Source organism: Elaeis guineensis, chromosome 5, assembly GCF_000442705.2.
Source record: "Elaeis guineensis isolate ETL-2024a chromosome 5, EG11, whole genome shotgun sequence".
In the NCBI taxonomy this organism is placed as follows: Eukaryota; Viridiplantae; Streptophyta; class Magnoliopsida; order Arecales; family Arecaceae; genus Elaeis; species Elaeis guineensis.
In genome coordinates this window covers 85155389-85165244 of record NC_025997.2, presented here as the reverse complement: position 1 = coordinate 85165244, position 9856 = coordinate 85155389, and positions in this window count along the sequence as shown.

Here is a 9856-nt window from a genome sequence, read left to right as displayed (position 1 = left end):
TTGTGATAATACTGAGGCAGTTGCTCAAGCCAATGAACCAAGATCTCATCATAAATCTAAGCACATCCTAAGATGATTTCACCTCGTTCGAAAGATTGTCGAAAGATGCAATGTGATCGTGGAGTGAGTTAACATCAAGAATAATATAGTGGATCCATTCACTAAGGCCTTGTCAATGCAGCAGTTTGATCGCTATCTTGATAGCATGGGTATCAAGTATAAGGACGATTGGCTTTAAGTGCAAGTGGGAGATTGAAAGAATAATGTCCTACAAGCCAATCGCATATGGGATGCGATAGGATATTTATTGTAATTTATCTTTCAAACTCATATAAATTGATATTTATATTAATAAAATAGATATTTTTGATTCATTATATGCTGCATCTTATTAATTCTTAAGATTATAATGAACCCCATAGGTCCGGACAATGGTTTTAGGATCATGATGAGATCATACCAGTGAGACCTAATTCCTCAATAATCCTGATCTAAAATATTTCTAGTCGTTGGTACATTGAGTCAAAGATCAATGATACCGGTAAGACTGGCATGTCCTATGTATACTCAAAAATAAGGGTGGTTGATCTCACAACCACTTGTGTGGTGATACTAATATAAGAATATAGGTGCTCATTAGAGAATGAGTTCACTAAATTAACCTATGAGAGAATATCAGATGGAGTCTTATTTATATGTCAACTGATATTTCTCTGGTGGGAGTTGTGTAAGTGATCCTTTGACCTATGGTCACCATGGTACCTTGTATGCATGGATCTATATTTTGGTTTGTTACCTAACTTAGTTCTTTGATCCTTGTGTGGGGTGTTCTAGATATAGTGAAGTGTGTATGAAGATTGTGAGTGATTAATAAGGGATCAGTCACTCCTAATAAGGAGAGTGAACATCCTATGTGATCTCATAGGTCGGTGATTCTGGAAGTCTTTGGCCAAAGTAGGATGATAATTATAAAAAAAAAATTAATGTATCATCAACTAAATCATCACCTTCATATCGAGATACATATAGATAAGTGATTAGGTTTGATATATTTTTATGCCCACAACTCATCTGGGATATTGTTTGACTGAAGATTGAATATACACAGAAACTTACCACTGAAAGATATTTTGGTAATTTTTTATCAAAATTTTAAATCTTTCAAATAGTCATGACACATTGCTAGACATCAATCTTGACTTGTAGACTCGTCAGAATTGAAAGAATTTGATTCTGAAATCAATTTGAAAGAGTCCAAATTGATTGGGACTCTTCGGATGACCTAATCTCATCAGATTAGGATTATATTGAGAGTCTGGGTCCACTACTGGCTAGATTTGAAACTCAATAGGTCACATACTTTGAGATTCAATTTTGGTCTAATCTAATTAGAGTTTAATATAAATTTTATGGGTTAATTTGATATGCTAGCATATTGTATTAACCTAAGTTTCCAAATTATTTTAGTTCAAAGTGTTTGAGCTAACCTAGACCAGTTGGCTTTGATCCAATGGGATTGGATCAATTTAAATTAGATTCTTATCTAACTTAAACCAGTTTCAAATGAAGAAGGACTCCTCTACGCCCATCAGAAGTCACAATAAAATATAATGCCACCCCCATATTTTTGGCATGTGAAATGAAGAGTCCTTCTTAATGAACGCTCTTAATTTTTATGCACTGCCATATTTTCTCAACTAGATCTCTTATGTTTTGTCATCAAAATTTATTGGATTTTTTATGGAATGTAGAAGATGGAGAGTCCTTCTATTGCAAATATCTAAAACACCAAAAAATTTATTCAATAAATTTATTCACCACATGGGAAGTTGAAGCACCAAAAGTTGGTGCCCCTTCATCCCATGAGACATCCCTTGGTCCCCTATTTATAGGGAATGCCCCAAATGATAGAGGAGGGATGTGGTAAATATTGAAAAAATTTTTAAAAAAAATTGAGAAAAAAGAGAGGGAAATTTGAGTGGCAGAAGTTGCAAGAAGGGTGGTGAGATTTTTAGCAAGTGTTGTTAGTGTGCCCTAGGGTTTGATTTTTCTATATATTGGAGCCAAAAATCAAATCTTAGATTGTATGATATCTAAAGAGTATCTTCTTGGTATCATTCTAGTAGTAAGATTGAAAGCAACTGGGCTTTGGCACAATCGTGACGCAAGTTCGAAGCCGACAATTTTCTTGAGAAGATAAGGCTATGGCAACGCACCGATTGGGAAGGACCTTGGCCATCTTTCGTATGCATCACTGTTTAAGGACTTCTACCTTATAGTCTCATGGAGAACACCCATGTGCCACTTTTTTATTTTTGTGAAAGTATAAAATTCTACTCTTTGCATGCTTGATTTTGCTTTGATCAATATTGGCAAAGTGATTCTAGGATTTGAATTTCGGCTTGATAGTTTTATTTGATAAAGCTATTGATTTATATATTTTTTAAATTTTAAAAATCATTTTTTACTATGTGGCCGAAACCCAATACTCCCATGTGGCCTAGGCAGTAGTGCCATAATCAGTGAGTCCCCTGCTGGTCCTGTGCTGCTGCTTCTGCTTCAGATTCTTTAGTCACCATAGATCCGTCCATCCTGTAGAGGTTGTTCTCTATCCTCCTACCTCTCATCACTACCATGACTCCATTTGAGATGTTCAACACTCCACTCCTGGCATGACTGCTGAAGCTGTAGCCACTCCGCTCTAAGTAACCAAATGACACGAGATTCTTCTTTAGATCAGGGACGTGCTTCACATTAGTGAGAGTCCGCACCATCCCATCAAACATCCTCACTCGAACGCTCTCAATACCAGCAACTCGATATGGGTGATCATCTCCAAGTGTCATGCTCCCTTCATCCATCCTGGTGTATGTAGCAAATCAAGATCGGTTTGGGGTGTAGTGATGCGAATAGGCTGAATCCAAGATCTATACATCTATGTTTTGCCCGTGACCATCTGATACCACTAAGAGGTCATCCTCCATCTCACTATCAGCCACCGTACGTAGTGCATCAGATCCTCCCTGTTGGGAATAGTGTCCCAAAGCCAATCGTCAGCCTATTGACAGTTGTGCTCTTTGTTGTATTAGTATATAAATCATAAATAAATAAAAGTTATTTTGGTATTTTTCATCACAAATTATCATCTTCTAATAAACTCCTGTGTTGTGGTGAAGTCCTTAGGACTATTTAGACTCGATAAAGGAGGATTTGTCGTTTAGTCCTTAAATCTGTTCGTGACCAAATGATACGTTGTTACCAAGGACAATAATATTTATCGAGCATAGGTCGTTGTGTGCCATATAGGTTGGTTGTCCTCTTAACCAAGGAGTATGGAGACATTGGTATGGCATACAGGTGAGATGTAAGGGTACATCTGCTCTGAACGTGACCAACTCTGGAGCTATCTCTGCTATCAAGACTTGCTCCGATGGAATATGGGTATAAATGTCCCTCCGACCTGAGACCGCCACGGTGACTTGCAAGCAACTCACTGCACTTAGGCACTGGACTACCTGAATTTCTAATTCAGTGATGGAAGGATGCTGGGTGTAGTCAAGTACTTGACTTGTCGGTGCGTGTGTCAAGATGGGATTGACCACTCTAGTTCAGGAGCTGTGTACAGTCGTGTTTCAATTTAGCAAAACCTTGGCTAGGGTAGTCCTAGTGAGGAGTCATAGGACTGATTGAGTTGAGCACGGCTCGAATGATCTAATCAGGGTTGACAGTTTAACCCTGAGTCATCCTAAACACAGGGGTCAAAAGGGATGAATTATACAGTAACCATATTTACGTAGGTTCTGAGTGTTGCGATTGTGACTATTCGGCCTATCTGGATGTCGAGTACCATTGCTAGATAGTCACTTCGATTAGTACAGGAATTGATTCCTGTGTTACCGGCTTAGTTTCAAACCTGTGGGGTCACACACATTAGAGATTTCTATCTGATCTGATGGCTGATGAAGAGTCTTAATATTTGTGGACTATGAGTCCTACATGTCTGGGACTCTGTGATCAAGAATCAAGATTCCCTGATTACAAGTCCCACATATTTTGGGTACCGGGGTCAAAAGTCCCACTGGTTTGGGACTCTACGATCAAGGTTTCATATTGATGGACTTTGATATCCGATTGCCCATCGGATTTGGACTCAATATTTATGAGAGATTTTATTAGTGATTTGATTGTTAATTAACTCAATTTGATTGAGTAATTATTTTTGCATCAAGTCCAATTGAATTGGATTCAGTTGGGTTTGACCCGATTAGGTTAAGAGTTGACCTAATCATCGAGATGGTTTGGTCCCTGATTTGATCTGGGGTTGGGCTTAGTCAATTTCTAATTTGATTAGGATTTTATTGAGCCTAATTAAGCCTAATTAAGTTGGGTTTAAATTAGTCTAATTGGACCTAACTTATTTGGTTCAATTAGGTTGGTTTAAATAATGAAACCACCTTGACCCAAACTCCCTGCGCCACCTCACATCCACTGCACCCATTTGAATTCACGAGAAGGAATTTTTCATGAATTTTTTCTCATACAAAGCCCTCCCCACACCCACATTTGTGCACCATATGGATGGATAAAGCTGATTAGTTAACCATTCAAATTCAAAGCGTGTTTGAATTTGAATGGATAACTTATCTCTTGTGCCTTCATGCTTATCCATCTTGTGCGCCACATAACATACACGAGAAAAGGTTTCTCGTGAAACCTTTCCATGCACAAAGAGTCCACGCCCTTCTCTTCTCATGCCATAAGTGGATAGGGATGAGTTGGTTTGCATTTGAATTCAAACTCAATTTGAATTCAAATGTGCAACCACTTATCTTTATCCTCTCACGCGGATAAGACACATTCGATGTTGTTTTAAAAAGGGGAGAAAGGTGGGGCGTGCGTAAGAAATTTTTGGAGAGAAAGTTTGGGGCATGAGGAACCTTTCTGCATGAGGTGAAGGTCCAAAACCTTCTGAGAGAAAAAGAAAGAAAAGAAAGAAAAAGGGCACAGAGTTTTTCTTAGTGTACCCTAGGGTTTCAGCCTGGGGTTCGAGAAGTGAGAAGGTGAGCTACGAGTATCGTGAGCCATCAAATTTTAGAAAGATCTTCAACATCCTCTCAAGTATATTTGCTGATGATCTAGAGCATCCAAAGAATCAGCAGACATCGATCGAAGGAGTTCGATCAGCATCGGCCGTCGAAAGGGCTCTACAACGAGCTAGCACCCGTAAGGAATCGATCAGATTGGGAGCCTCGTGTAGATGATCCGCAAAAGCTAGACATGCTGTGTGGCTACATAGTGATAATCAGACTCTTCCGACGGTGATCAGATTGCAGTGATCTACTACCCGCACAAAGGTATTGTGTTCTGAACACATTACAGTAAAGTGTTTACTGTTCAAATTCGAATTTCAAATTTAAATGCATGCATGCTGTATATCATATTTAGATCCTAGTGTAGGGTAAATACATGTTAATTAATTAGATAAATTAATATTTTTCATTGTAAAATCATAATTTTGAAAAAGTTTTAAAATTATCATTTTACCCCTGCACTGAATTTCGCAACAAATGGTATCAGAGCAGGTTCTAAGATATGATATATGAATTTGCATACGTAGATTAAGTTGTAATCTAAAAATTTAAATTTAAATTTAAAATTTAAAATTCAAAATTTAAATTTTGAATTTTGAAAGTTGTTCGAAATTCAAAATTCAAAAGTTTGAAATTCAAAATATGAAATTTGAATTTTGAAATTTGAAATTCAAAATTCAAAATTCAAAAATTTGAAATTTGAAATTTAAAATTTGGTTGAAATTTTAAATTTAAAATTCAAAATTTAAAATTTAAAAATTTGAAATTTAAAATTTGTTTGAAATTTAAAATTAAAAAATTTAAAATTTAAAATTTAAAATTTAAATTTTGATATACATGATCCAAGTAGCAAGTAATCGAATTGGATTGGTTGCCATGGCCGTCCGGTCATAGGAGAAAAGTAGGGTTTAAAAGTTCTCTCCTCCTATTCGATAGGGTCTCCTATGGTAGTAGGGGTGCCGCTGCAATTATATCCCATGCAGATGAAGCAGCGAAAAGACTTAATTGTAAAGGTTCAATTGTAAAATTTATCATGAATGTGTTAGATTAGATCTAAAAGAATATTCATGTATTATTTTGATTGAGTTATTTTTTGTTGAGTAATTAGCAATAGGATTGCTATTTATGAAATATGCTGATCTATTTGTGAAATGAGTCAACATGTTTGGTGAACAGAAAATAAAACCTTTCAAATTTGAAAATTATTTTCGAAAAGCCAAACCCTGACCCATCAGCCCAAATACTTAATTAAAAGAATTAAGTGTTGTCAAGTTGATCTAGAATTATGAATTAAGACCTAAGATAATTGCATAAACTTGTGGATCAATGGGTTAGATGGATTAGATCCATAATTGGATTAAACCTAAGGTTAGCTTAAAGAAATGGACTAAATTAGAGTAATTGATCAAATCTAATCAAAAGTTGAATTAGATTAGGTCAAAGACACTCTAGACTCAACTCCAATAGTTGTAGTTGAATGGGTCCATATCTTTAACTAGACCAAGATGGACTTAATTCATGGCTACGTGGTGAAACCCTATTTACTAAGTTGATCAAATTAAAACTAATGAACTGGTTGGTGTCTAAGGTAAGTTCGGTAGTTTGACCAGTGGTTCTTAAGTGGGAGCTACTCGCATTGATTCGATCTTTGATAAGTTAATGGCATATCCCCACCACTGATCTCACTTACCTGACCAACCTGGTGAGTTAGGTTTTGATTAGATCACTTGGTGATTATGGCTCACCCATGTTATTAGGTAAATCAGTGTGACTGATTTAGGTGCTCCTAATACCGGCTTTAATTAAATCTTTTTTAATCTGACTTGGTGAAGTCAGTGGGAGGATTAAAATTGGCTGGTTAATTTTTTCCTTCTATCCTTTAATAAAATTTTCAAAATTATTAGGTCCCTAAAATGATTAAGTTATAGTGATAACTAAGTCATAGCCTCCCATTAAGTGAGTGATAATGAGTCCATTAGTTTAATAATCATTGGAGGCCCAAAGGTCTGGTGGTTATTGACTAATGGAATTATCATTCATACTATGATAATTTGGTTTGAGTCTTTCTGATGGTGGTCAGGTTGGCCGGCCAAAGTCGGGCCTGATCATTTATTGGTCCGATTCACCAAATCAAGTCATGTTAATGGTTGAACCTAACCAGATCTTTTCAGTGGAGGCCAAAGCCTACTGATTAGGTTCTGGGGAAAAAATTTATTACTAGAAGTTGTTTAGAGAAACAACTGGTTATGAACCTACCCATAGATGCACATGGGTTGACCAACCAAAGTTGGGCTCGTGTGTAGTCTGTGTGGATTCTAGTACCCGCTAAGGAATTAAAGTAATTCCTCGAATTGGAAGTTGAGGCTACCAGTTCGTAAAAATATTAGGAGAAACTTTAGACTAAAGTCTAAGTCTTTAGTATTAATAATTTATGTACTAATAGAGGTCTGATTTTCCTTTATGCAACTATGGCCACTACCCTGTTGTTCTGGTCATTATTAGATAATGACAAGCTCATGGGACATAATTTCGATAGCTAGTATCGAAAATTAAAAATCATCCTTGAGCATGAGCGGATCCTTTATGTTGTAACAGATTTGGCATTCGAGGAGCCATCCCTGAATGCTAGAGGGACGGTCCGAGACACTTACCAGAAGTGGCTCAACGATCGGACCATCGTTCGATGCATAATGTTGACGGTAATGAATGATGAGTTCAGCCGTAGGTTTGAGAATGCCCAGCCACAGGAGATGCTTCAAATGTTGAACGACTCCTTTGGCATGCCTGACGATGTTGAAAGGCACAAAACTAGTTGTGTCATTTTCAATGCTCGGATGAGGGATGGGGCCTCAGTCACCGATCATGTACTGTACATGATCGAAATGATTGAGCACCTAAGTAAACTGGGCTTTCCCCTGCATGAGCAGCTCGGTAAGGATGCGATCCTTAATTCATTGTCCAAGTCCTTCCTCCCCTTCTTTACTCATTTTTGAATGACAAAGCCTGTAGTGAACTACCACGGCTTGTTGGGGTTGCTGCAGAACTTTGAGAAGGACTACCAGCTCCATAAGGAGTCGGTGAATGTTGTGGGAGGGTCTTCTTCTGGTCGTCGATCCTTTAAGAAAGGGAAGAAGAACAAGAAGAAGAAGAACAAGAAGGTGCAGCCGCATGCTGGGATGTCTGCACAGGGTCAGACCAAGAAGTGCAAGCCCGACCAGAGCTTGACGGAGTGCTTCTTTTGCAAGAAGCAGGGGCACTGGAAGAGGAATTGTCCTCTATACATTGCCTCCCTGGACCCAAACAGGCCGAAGAAGAAGCAAGGTAATTATATGATAACACCTTGTAACTTTTTCATTTGTGATACTACTGCCTGGGTATTGGATACCGGAAGCCCTTATCCTATTTGCTATTCGATGCAGGGTCTGCAGGTCAGTAGGAGATTTGATGATGGCGAGAGGTTCCTGAACATTGGAGATGGAAGCAAAGTTCCAGTTCTAGCTTTAGGAATCATGAACCTTGTAATCAATTCTCGTAATGTAATTCTGAGTGAATGTCACTATTGTCCAAGCTTTTTATTAAATATTATTTCTGTAGGCCTTTTGGCCATGTACGGTTATCAATTTTTAATAAAAAAAAATATTTGCAATATCATTTTGAATAATGTTACAATGTTTGTTGGACAACTAGATAATAGAATTTACTTACTGTCACAGCCTGTTAATGTGGTTCAAATCTCTGGTAAACGTCCTAGAATAGATAATGTGTCAGATGTCTACCTTTGGCACTGTAGGCTAGGTCATATCAATAAGAACAGGATAAACAGATTGGCTCAAGAAAGAATTCTTGAAGTTGGTGATTGTGAATCACTTCCAACCTGTGAGTCCTGTCTTCTTGGGAAGATGACCAAGTCACCTTTTACTGGAAAAGGTGGGTGAGCCAGTGAACTCTTGGGTCTGGTACATTCTGATGTATGTGGACTCATGAGCTCAAGTGCAAGAGGTGGATATTTCTACTTCATAACTTTCACAGATGACCTATCGAGGTATGGGTATGTCTATTTAATGAAGTATAAGTCGGAGTCGTTTGAAATGTTTAAACTATTCCAAAATGAAGTAGAAAAATAAACTGAGAAGTGTATTAAAACTCTTCGATCTGATCGAGGAGGTGAATACCTTTTCAATGAGTTTTTGATATATTTAGGAGACAATGGGATTTTCTCTCAGTGGACTCCTTCTGGAACACCACAGCATAATGGTGTGCCTGAAAGGAGGAATCGGACCTTGTTAGACATGGTCCGATCCATGATGGGGTTTGCTGGTCTGCCGATCTTCCTCTGGGGATATGCGCTCGAATCGGCTTGTTACCTTCTAAATAGAGTTTCGAGTAAGTCTGTAACCAAAATGCCATATGAGTTATGGATAGGACGTAAGCCAGTACTCTCGCACCTTAGGGTTTGGGGGTGTCTGGCTTATGTTAAACGTTTAATTACGGATAAGCTTGGACCTAGGTCTGACAAGTGTAATTTCATAGGGTACCCAAAAGAGACCAAAGGGTATTATTTCTACCTAGCTGATGATCAAAGGTGTTTGTCAGCCTTAAGGCAATCTTTTTAGAAAAGGAGTTCCTTGGTGAAGAGACTGTTGCCTCTAAGGTCGAACTTGAGGAAGTTCGACAGGTGAAAAAATTGACACAAATAGCTGAACCTGAACCAGATTTGGTTAGATCAGACCCAGAGCCCATTGTTCCTGCACCCTTAAGGCGATCTG